Below are 12,242 nucleotides of genomic sequence, written 5' to 3'. Positions count from 1 at the left end.
TCAGTCACTGTGTGGTTATGGTGTGGCGGTATTATTCAGTAACAGTATGGGGCTATTATTCAGTCACTATGTGGTTATAGTGTGGTGGTATTATTCAGTAACAGTATGGGGGTATTATTCGGTCACTATGAGGTTATGGTGTGGTGGTATTATTCAGTAACAGTATATAGGTATTATTCAGTCTATGTGGTTATGATGTGGCGGTATTATTCAGTAGCAGTATGTGGGTATTATTCAGTCACTATGTGGTTATAGTGTGGAGGTATTATTCAGTAGCAGTACAGGGGTATTATTCAGTCTATGTGGTTATGGTGTGGTGGTATTATTCAGTAACAGTACGGGGTATTATTCAGTCTATGTGGTTATGGTGTGGCAGTATTATTCAGCCACTATGTGGTTATGTTGTGGCGGTATTATTCAGTAGCTGTACAGGGGTATTATTCAGTCTATGTGGTTATGGTGTGGCATTGTTATTCAGTAACAGTATGGAGTTATTATTCAGTCACTATGTTTATTATGGTGTGGCGGTATTATTCAGTAACAGTATAGGGGTATTATTCAGTCCATGTAGTTATGGTGTGGCGGTATTATTTAGTCACTAATTGGGTATGGTGTGTCGGTATTATTTGGACCTTCTAATGTATGATTATTGGTAATATCGGTCTTATAATAGTGAGTTGTAATCAGTAACAGTAGGCAGGTAATATTTTAGTGGGAGGATATAATAACTGTATATGTATATAGATGATTTGCACATATGCTTTGGGGCTTGCAACACTCCTGGAGGCGCTAGAATTCAGTGATTCAGTTCTCTGCACATTGACTTCTGAATTGACTGTATTATTGATAGAGTAATTCAGCATTTGGGGCCCCACATTTAACTTTGCCCAGGGTCACACTTTGTCTAAAACCGGCCCTGCTGACTAGTCCATATACTACGGACAGGTCAACAATACGCAATGAGGGGTGTAACTATGGGCCACAATGGGGTGTTATGTTGTCATGTCACAATAATATTTCCCATCACATGGTAAAAGTAGTCCTAGACCAAGACTAGATCTAAATTTTAGATGTGCAATAAATTGCTCTACTCAATGTGGAAAGCTCAATACGGCCGCAATGTCAGGCGTTGGACAAGTCACAGTTAATAAAAGTTCATACATATCTCAGGTTCAGTCGATAGAAAATAATGAAAGTTCACACAAAAAATTCTCAAATCCTGAAACAATTTGCCCGTTATTTCAAGCTATAAATGTGCAATTTCAAAGAATAAAAGTGCATTAGACGTGATTGTAATGGGTTGTTAAAGAGAACTCCCCGGAAAGCTGTCAGCAGCACGCCGCGGAGACTTTGTCAGGCGAACCCCTTACACCTTCACAGCAGAAATAAAATGTTTCCAGCAGAATGGACAAACAATGCAAATAATATTTTCATCTGAATGCGAATCCAAACCATAGCAGGCAGCGCTGGGTAATGATGAGCTGCAGACATGGTCTTTTCTCCGTGTTCATCAGGTTCTGCAGAGACATTGGGAGCAGATGTTACCTGAAAACCGTAATTAAATAGTTTAGTGTTTCCCAGTAATTCCAGCTAGACATCCACCTGCACGAGGTACACGGAGGTGGAGGATACAATATCAGCAGTGACCATCATAAGTAGACCTGTCCTCATTACAAAACAGAAGCGGCCATTAATAGAGCAGTGGTTCCCAATCGGGGGTGCTGTGAGACCGTCCAGGGGTGCTGCCACACTCCGCTCATCCACTGCCATAAAAAACAAAATGCTTTTGCTTGTTGAAGATGTGACGCACGCACGTCTTCCACATGCACTGCCCACCACTTCCTGCCGGAAGAGCCTGCCGAGAGGAGAGAGCCAATAACCATGAGAGGGGCCATTAACGCTGCGGTCCTGGGCTGGGTAAGTACTACATCTGCCATTCATGTCTGTGATGGTCACTTTACTAGGGGGGCTGATGGTCACTTTACTGGGGGGGGGGGCTGATGGTCACTTTACTGGGGGGGGGGGCTGATGGTCACTTTACTGGGGGGGGCTGATGGTCACTTTACTGGGGGGGGCTGATGGTCACTTTACTGGGGGAGCTGATCTTCAACTTTACTGGAGGGGCTGATGGTCACTTTACTGAAAGTGGCGGGCTGATGGTCAAAAGGCTGTGAATGGGGGCTGATGGCCAATTTTCTGTGAGTGGGGGCTGATGGACTTCGAGCAGTTTCCACCTCTGACCTCCCATTGAAATTATTAGGTTTTTGCATTAGCTTCAACGGCTTAAATAAAACACAGGCAAAAAACGCGAAAAAAAAAAAAAAAAAGCATCAAACAACGCTGTCAATTCAATATCTGCCTCAAAATTCCTGAAGGAATTTTGAGACATATTTTTTCTGCCTTACAAAAAAACATCATATGAACTTACCCTAAGATTGTAGTGATTGTTTTTAGCCATTTTTTGTTCTTTTTGTAAACAATTTTTGGCAATGGTGCCATGAGGAAATGTTTTTTTCCAGGGGTGCCTCGAGTCTGAAAAGGTTGGGAAACTCCGCAATAGACTGAAAATGTAGCCTAGAAGTTCTTAAAGAGGACCTGTCACTAGGTCCTACAATGTGTTAGTAGTCTCACCTAATAGCCGCTGTGTCTGGGAGTCCAGCAGTGTTTGTCCTGTACTTGTGGGTCCCCCCGTTGCTGAGCTATGGACCCCTCTTTATTTAGCAACCAATATGGAAATAACCTGCTGGCTCGCCAAGTGGGTTTTGCCGCCAGGGATTCTTAATGGGCGGAGCTACCACTGAGCCTCTGATGCTGACCTATCAGCGTGAGGCTGTTTCCTACAAGACAGCATCATCGCGTCAAACCACGCTGGCTGAAGAGGGAATCACGCGATGACACATGATTGACATGCAAATTGCTGTTTTTTGGTCACCTTAGCTCTCCAAAAAAATTTAATAAAAAGTGATCAAAAAGTAGCATGCACCCCAAAATGAATGGTATCAGTAAAAACTACAGCTCGCCCCGCAAAATTTAGGCCTTACACCTCTAAATTGATTGGAAAAATAAAGTTATGGCTCTCAGAATATGGCGACACACAACATATTTTTTTTAGCAAATAGTTTTATTTTTTTAACCCCTACCCACACCAGGACGTAACTGTCCGTCGTTGCGGGAGGTTACTTCCCGCACGAGGACGTATAGTTACTGAGTTTTTCCCGGTGCACACTGTCGGCGACAGCTGACACTCCCCTCTTGCCGGCCAGCGGTCCTTTGCCGCTGACTGCGGCGAATTAACCCCTTAAATTCGGCGATCGGGTGCAATCGCCAAATTTTAGGGGTTTCTAGCATATCGGCAGACCCCCGTCCGAAATCGCGGGGTCTGCCGATAGTTAGTATGGCAAACGGAAGCCAAACAATGGCTTCCGGGTCTGCAATGGACGGAAGCCCATCAGGACCAACCTACGGCTGGTCCTGATAGGCTTCCTGTCACAGTGACAGAAAGTCACTGTGCCGTTCCCGATGCACACTGTCGGTGACAGTGTGCATCGGGAACTTGGAGATCAGCTGTCCCCGACAGCTGACACTCTCCAGTGTTGCCGATCAGCGGCTCATCGCCGCTGATTTCGGCAATTAACCCGTTACATGCGGGGCTCGATTGCGATCTCCGCATGTAGCGGGTTTGTAGCGCATCAGCAGCCCCCATGCAATCGTGGGGGCTTCTGATGCTTGTGATGGCACCCGGGGGCCAGACAACGGCCCCCAAGTCTGCCATGTATGTCAGCCTATGAGGATCAGCCTCTGCTGATCCTCGTAGACCAACTGTCAGAGTGACTGTGACGTCACACTGACAGTTGGAATACGTTACACTACCAAGGTAGTGTAATGTATTCTAGCAGCGATCAGAGCTGCAGGTCAAAAAATGAAAGTGTAAAAAGTAAAAAAAAAGTAAATAAATAAAAATATAAAGTGTAAAAAGTAAAAAAAGTTAATAAAAATGTTTTATAAAAGTGTAAAAATAAAAGGTTTTGTTTTCCTAAAATAAGTCATTTATTATAGGGAAAAAATGAAAACGTTAAAAAAAAGTACACATATTTGGTATCGCCGCGTTCGTAACGGCCCAAACTATGAAACTATAATGTTAATTTTTCCGCACGGTGAACGCAGCAAACAAAATAAACGGAAAACTGTCAGCATCGCTATTTACCCCAAAATGGTACCAATAAAAACTACAACCCCTTCCGCAAAAAACAAGACCTCCCACAGCTTTTTTGACGAAAAAATAAAAAAGTTACGGCTCAGAATAGCGTGTCCCAGAAAATAAATTATTTTATAGAAACTTAATTTTATTGTGCAAACGCTGCAAAACGTAAAAAAAACTATACACATATGGTATCGGCATAATCGTACCGACCGGCAGAATAAAGTAAAACGTAATTTATTGCGCACGGTGAACGCTGTAATAAATAAAGAATTTAAAGCGCCAAAATTGCTGTTTTTTGGTCACCTTGGCTCTAAAAAAAGATCCTGAGGTGCCAAAATGCTCACTATACCCCTAGAAAAATTCCTTGAGGGGTGTAGATTCCAAAATAGGGTGACTTTTGGGGGGTTTCCACTGTTTTGGTCCCTCCGGGGCGTTGCAAACCCGACATGGCACTGAAAACCAATCCAGCAAAATCTGCGCTCCAAAATCCAAAAGGCGCTCCTTCCCTCCTGAGCCTTGCTGTGGGTCCAAACATCAGTTTAAGACCACAAATGGGGTATTGCCGTAATCGGGAGAAATTGCTTTACAAATGTTGGGCGGCTTTTTCTCCTTTATTATTTGTAAAAATGAAAAAATTCTATGTTTCCACAGAAAAATAGGTAATTTTCATCTTCACAGACTAATTCCACTAAATTCTGCAAAAAAACTGTGGGGTCAAAATGCTAACTATACCCCTAGAAAAATGCCTTGAGGGGTGTAGTTTCCAAAATGGGGTCACTTTTGGGGGGTTTCGACTGTTTATGTACCACAAGACCTCCTCAAACCTGACATGGTTCCAAAAATATATTCCTAAAAAAAGGAGGCCCCAAAATCCACTAGGCGCTCCTTTGCTTCTGAGGCCGGTATTTCAGTCCATTAGGACACTAGGGCCACATGTTGGATATTTCTAAAATCTGCAGAATCTGGGCAATAAATATTGAGTTGCGCTTCTCTGGTAATACCTTCTGTGTTACAGATTTTTTTTTATTACAAATGAATTTCGGCAAAAAAAATGAAATTTGTAAATTTCACCTCTACTTTGCCTTAATTCCTGTGAAACGCCTAAAGGGTTAAAATACTTTCTGAATGTGGTTTTGAATACCTTGAGGGGTACCGTTTTCAAAATGGGGTGATTTATGGGGACTTTCTAATATAGAAGGCCCTCAAAACCACTTCAGATCTGAACTGGTCCCTGAAAAAATCGCCTTTTGAAATTTTATTGAAAATATGAGAAATTGCTGCTAAAGTTCTAAGCCTCGTAACGTCCTAGAAAAATAAAAGTACGTGAAAAAAAATGATGCAAACATAAAGTAGACATATGGGGGATGTTAACTAGTAAGTATTTTGTGTGGTATTCCTATCTGTTTTACAAGCAAATACATTTAAATTTAGAAAAATGCTAATTTTTGCACATTTTTGATAAAATGTGAAGTTTTTCACAAATAAATATTGAATTTATCGACCAAATTTTTTCACTAACATAAAGTACAATATGTCACAAGAAAACAATCTCAGAATCGCTTGGATAGGTAAAAGCGTTCCGGAGTTATTACCACATAAAGTGACACATGTCAGATTTGAAAAAATCATCTGTGTCTACAAGGCCAAAACAGGCTGTGTCCTAAAGGGGTTAAAAGTGGTAAAATATAAAACAAAACCTGTAAATTTGTCATTGCCGTAATCGTATCAACCTGTAGCATAAGGTGAATGTGTCGTTTTTACCGCCTGATGGACGGCGTAAAAATAAAACCCCTCCAAAAAATGGCATACTCGCTGTTTTTTGCCCTTTTCACCCCACAAATATACTTTCTTCAATTTCCCAGTACATTATGCAGTACAATAAATGGTGCCATGAAAAACTACAACTTGTCCCGCAAAAAACAAGCACCCGTGTGGCCATGTCGTTGGAGAAATAAAAAAAGTTATGGCTTTTGGAAAGCGGGGAGGAAAAAAAGAAAATGGAAAAACTCAAATTGGCCTGGTTAAGGGGTTAATGGGGTTAATGTACCATATAATGTACTGACAAAATGAAAAAAATATATTATGCAAGGTGGAATGGTTCGCTTCTGCCTCTTCGTTTTAACGATGAGTTGGGGTCTCAGTGCTCGCACCCCCATGATTAAAACTTCGGACATGTTACTATGACATGTCAAAAGTTTACATTTTAAGGCATCATTTACATGACCGTGATATACGTCCGTGCGACGCGAGTGCTTTTCACGCGGGTCGCACGGACCTATACAAGTCTATGGGGCAGTGCAGACAGTCCGTGAGTTTTGCGCAGAGTGAGTCCGCTGCGTAAAACTCACGACATGTTCGCTGCGTGGTTCGCGCAACAGCTGTCATTCTCTGAATGTAAACAGAAAAGCACCACGTGCTTTTCTGTTTACAAACATCCAAACGGAGTGTCAAAATGATGGCGGCTGCGAGAAAATCTTGCAGCCGCGCATCATACACTGATGACACACGCAGCTGTTAAGTGCCTTTTGCGCACGCAAAACGCCGCGTTTTTTGCGTGCGCAAAACGCACACGCTCGTGTAAATCAGGCCTTAGGATAAGTTCACATGTAGTATAAATACTGTGGATGAGATTTGACCAAGTCTCCTCCACACGCTGCGTAAATAATGAGCGGACAAACTGCTCAGAAATAGACCTGCGGTGCGGTTTTTTAATCCGCAGCATGTCAATTAAAACCGGCAAATAATAGCAGATGTTGCGTTTCTTGCGGTGGAAAAGCAAAAAACGCATCTACAGAAACAAAATCTTATACTTACCCAGAATTCTGTGTTTCTTCGTCCAGGCCGGCCTCCAGGGATGACGTTTCATCCCATGTGACCGCTGCAGCCAATCAGGGACGCGTCGTCATGGTAAGTATACATTTATTTTTTTCTGTGCAGTTTTCCGTAGTGGACATTCCGGCCGGAAAACTGCACCACAATTTGGTTCGTTTTTCCGTGCTGGAATTCCCTGCGGTGCACAGGGCGGATATGCTGCGTGCTATTACACAGCGTATCCGCCCTATGTGAACCTACCCTAACTTAAAGAGGTTGTCCAGTTTTTGGAAACAAAAAAGCCACACTACGTTTCTTCAATCCCCTGCCGATCCAGCACATGATCTCTGGTGGTCCCCTAGTAAACAAGCTGACAGTGATGTCGTGCCTGCATTTGACACCCGTAGCCAATCAGTGGCCTAATCAGTGGCCTCAGTGGTCATGAGCCATACTGCTGGCATCACGGCGGAGGGTGTGAGTGAAATAGGGGAGTGGTGTTTATTTTGTTATTTTGAAACATTTGGAGCTCTTTTGTTTTTTTTCTTGAAGAACCGGACATCCCCTGTAACGTCAAAACTCCAAATAAAGGAATGCTGGGAGATTTCAGCTCTGTAGCCTGCAGAACTATTAATGCAGCCTATATTCTCATTGAGCGGTTTCACATCAACCAACTGGGTTCCAATGCAAAATCTGTAACGGGGTTCCCTCATGTGCCATTTATAATATCAGTGTCTACTTATGTGGCAAAGGGAACTTTGGGCCCCCTAAGGCACCAGTACCGGGTGTGACAACTACACCCCTTATAGCTCCGCCCATGTTCCAAGGATAAATTCTGCTTGCGGACTCTCTTCCGGTGCATTATAAATATGTCCGTCTTCTGTTTGGAGAATGGTATCACCAGTCTCTATAGGAGCAAGGAGATTTAGTGATGTCACTGACTGCTGCGTATATAGCTGGCAATAGCCCAGGCATCGTAGTGTGCCGCCTGGCAAACAGAAATGACAGTAGTGCCCAAATGAAGAGCAAACATGTTTTCATTTTCTTTAGCGTGATTATTTTAGCATAATTCAAAGTACTTTAAGAAAACGTAAGAGACTTCAGAAAAAGCTGAGTGAGACCCAATTATTATAATTACATCCCCGGAGATTTATTTTGGAGTTGTAGCTGGCGGGGCACGAATTGTATATTCATAAGGTTGCATAAATTCTTTAAAATGAGCACTTGGAAGGATGTCAATCGAAAGGTTTTTCCCTGTATCTCTATTAGTCTTCAGGATTCAGTATTTACAAGGCAGAGGTGAGATTTCCCGGTTCTGAGGGGTGGCCGGGTGGGGGATGGGTGACCTCTCATTCTAACTACAGCGCATTTTAGGGACACGTTGTCACAAGATGAAAATATCGCTAAAGTTTTGTATTAAAGGGAACCTGTCACATTAGACATCCAGTCTGATATGCTCATGTTATAGAGCAGGGCGAGCTGAGTACATTGATATAAAGTTGTGTGAGAAAAGATTCAGTAGAACTTTATTGATTTAAACCTTCTGCTCATTCTGGGCTTAGGAGTCCAGGGGGCGGTCCTACTCAATAACTGACAGATATCTTCAGGGAAGGCTGTCAATCATGGAATAGGACCGCCCACTGGACTCCTAAGGCCAGAAGAAGCAGAGGTTTAATAGAACTAAGGAGGGTCTGGGTCTTACGGATGTAATAAGGATACTAAAATTCAGCCGCATTACTGACCTTAAACTCTGCAATTTATTAAAAATGATCTTATCAAGAGCAAAACAATTGAAATGTCTTATGTACAGTGCATTTGACATTAACCTTTTATTAAAAGGGTGCCCTAAAAATAAGCTAAGTTGTCCTGCTGCTGGAACCACTTTGCAAACAGCGGAAATCTTTGGGAAAACCTGGCAGCAAGTGTTTAGTTTTCCTGCAGCATCACCACAGGGGAAATGAAGCATTACAAGGTTCCCATTAAAATCAATGGATTGTCCGTGTAATACATGGACATTCTGGGTCCTCCAGAGAGAGAGACGCTCTTTGTAGTTGCTGTCGGGCTAATAGATGTGGTTCCTAAAAAAAGAACTCCCTCTATAAACAGAACGGGCATTTAATAGTGGTTTGTTTATAGTAGACAACCCCTTTACCCCATTCCACCTTGCACGATAAATGTATGGTGTAGGGAGCCATTTAATCAACATGTGCCACCCTATGGCAAATACCGGGATCGGAGAAAATCGGCAGCAATTGCCGGGGCTGACGATATTAAGGGACAGCCATGACTCTAAGGCTGGATTCACACGAGCATGTTCGGTCCGTAAAATCCGGAACGTATTTCGGTCGCAGATCCCGGACCGAACACACTGCAGGGAGCCGGGCTCCTAGCATCATAGTTACGTACGACGCTAGGAGTTCCTTCCTCGCTGCGGGACAACTGGCAGTGACTCCTAGCGTCAGATAACTATGGTGCTAGGAGCCCGGCTCCCGGCAGTGTGTTCGGTCCGGGATCTGCGGCCGAAATACGTTCCGTATTTTACGGACCAAACATGCTCGTGTGAATCCAGCCAAACAAAGACCCCCAGAGCTGTCCTGACCTATTCCCCGTTAGGGCACACCTGAGGTCTGCCCTAACAGCTGCTTATTCATTTTATATGCACAGGCAGTAATCCAATGAATAAATAGGTATTAGGCCCCATGCACGCAACCGTATAATTTTTCCGTAATTGCGGACCGTAATTACGGGACTTATTCACTTCTATTGACCACGGACACCTTCCCGTTTATTTGCGGGAAGTTGTCCGGGCCGTAGAAAGCCTCCGCAAAAGATAGGACATGACCTATCTTGCTTTTTATGGACCGTGCTCCCAAACTTGTATGGGTGCAAAAGCTGAAAATGCGGGTGGCTATCCGCAGGCGTCCGGCCGTGCCTATAATCGTGGACCGTGATTACGGACACGGCCGTGTGCAGGGGGCCTTACAATGCATTATAAGGGAAATATTTAATTTAAAAGTAATAGTTCCCCTGCGGGACAAATTATTTTTTTCAAATAAAGTTTAATATAAAAAAAACTTTGAGAAATAATAAAAAAATATGTTTTTGTTGAATAAAAGTTATTAAACATGAAAAATACATAAATTATAAATCCCCTTAACTGTTACAACTCATACAATAAATGTAAAACATAATTTAAGGGGTACAAAGAACAAGAAATAAAAACACAAAAAAACAATGGCGGAATTGATTGATTGTTTTTGTGGTCAGCTTACTAAAAAAATAATATAAAATGAAACGCAAATTTTTATGTACCAAAAAAGTTTATATATATAAAAAATACATTCTAAAATGCAAAGAGCAACGTCAACGGAAAAATGTGGCCTCTCGGAATGAAATGAGTCAAAGACGGAGGAATGAGCCAAAATGTTCCACGTCCTCAAAGGGCTAAAAGGGGTTGTCCAAGATTAGAAAAACATGGCAGCTTTCTTCCTGAAACAGCGCCACACCTGTCCATGGGTTGTATCTGGTATTCCAGCAGAGCTACAATGAATGAGGTTGAGCTACAATACCACACATGACCCGTAGACAGAGGTGGCGCTGTTTTCGGGTTTTTATTCAAAAATTTGATGGATATTTCTTAGCAGTAGATTGATCGGTGACTAAGTCCTGGATTATATGGGATGGAAAGACTTGCTACTTATAAGTACCTTGAACATCCGGCCTCACTTTCATCTAGACGACACTACTACCTGCTTCCTCCTTACCGGGGGATGACATAACAGTACAGATACACTTCAGTACATTAGTCATCACTTGAAAATACTGACGGTGAAGTACAGAAGGGAGTTTAGTCAGAACATGGGTAGAGTTTTCTAAATATCTCACAAATATCCATCGTAAATCTCAAGGCTCATAATAAGGGCAATGCCATGTGCACTCACCCTGTACGGCCGCGCTAACTGTCCATAGGGGTCTGTATTGCGAAGCGGTAGGCAAGGGTTGTGTTTATAAGGCCTATAGTCTAAGGTAAGGTACATGGCCGTATGAAAAACACAGTGGGGGGAATTTATTAAATGTTCTATCCAGTTTTCTGGCATTAAAAAAAAGTCACAAATGCCTCAAAAGTCACAATTTGTGCAAAAAATTGTACTGTAGCAAAAAGTGGTTGGGGACTGGGCAACCCGCGACCCGACACATTAATTATAATTTACGCTAGAAACTATACGTCAGTTACGAGCCAGAAACAGCTCCACCATTGTGCATGGCTGTGTCTGGTATTGCAACTGAGGATTTATGAGAAAAATAGCTTACATAGAAACAGCTAAAATATTTGGAAGACTCCAGCAGTAAGTGATATTTAAGGAATTTTGTAGTATATGCTGCAATATAGCGCCACCTATTAAAGGGGTTGTCTAGTTTAAAAAATAAAACAATTTCATATGCCCTATTATCCGATTCCGAGTCTCTGTTCCGGATCCCCGTCTCTTTCTCTGGAGGACCTGCCCTGTCCTGCAAATCACAGACAACTCTTGTTTTGAATGGGGACTGTGTAATGCTTCATTTCCCCTGTGGTGGTGCTGCAGAGAAATTGAACACTTACTGGCAAGTTTCCCCACAGATTACAGCTGATCGCTGGAGGTCCCAGCAGGAGGACACAACGTGAGCTGCTAATTGTCAGCGGACCCTTCTAACAAGTCTTAAAAATTAGGTCATATTTTTTTTCGCCATAACACTGCCAGCTTGTACCCGGCTGGCAATCATCTGGTTCAGTGATGTGCAAAGTAACTGGCAACCTTTTTCGAGCTAACTCTTGGATATGGAGATGAAAAGATCCAATTAATCCAATGTTCCCTTTGCTTGTGAGAGAGATTCTCAGATGTGTATGTGATATCATGAAAATAAAATGTTCGGTGGAAAGAATCCCCGCGCCCTCTGATCACATTATCATAATAGAATATATACCTTTTACTCCTTTGGGCTTTCTTGCAAATCTCGGTGAGGTAGGAAATGTAATTGTGAATTATTTCATGACAGGCAGCGGGTAATTTCTTTTTTGTATCTTAAGTTTGATGAGCACAAACTAGAAAGTGAGATTCACGGTACAGTAGCTTATACTTCGGAGAAGACCTGTCACTCTTATGATAGTGCTGCTTTTATTAAGTACAGGATAGGAATAATCTTGTCCCTACATGTTGCTCCCCTGGCTCTGTGGATGACTGGCATATTAATTAAC

Source organism: Rhinoderma darwinii, chromosome 3, assembly GCF_050947455.1.
Source record: "Rhinoderma darwinii isolate aRhiDar2 chromosome 3, aRhiDar2.hap1, whole genome shotgun sequence".
NCBI lineage: Eukaryota > Metazoa > Chordata > Amphibia > Anura > Rhinodermatidae > Rhinoderma > Rhinoderma darwinii.
The sequence above is the reverse complement of the archived record's forward strand: the minus strand, read 5'-3'. Positions refer to the sequence as shown.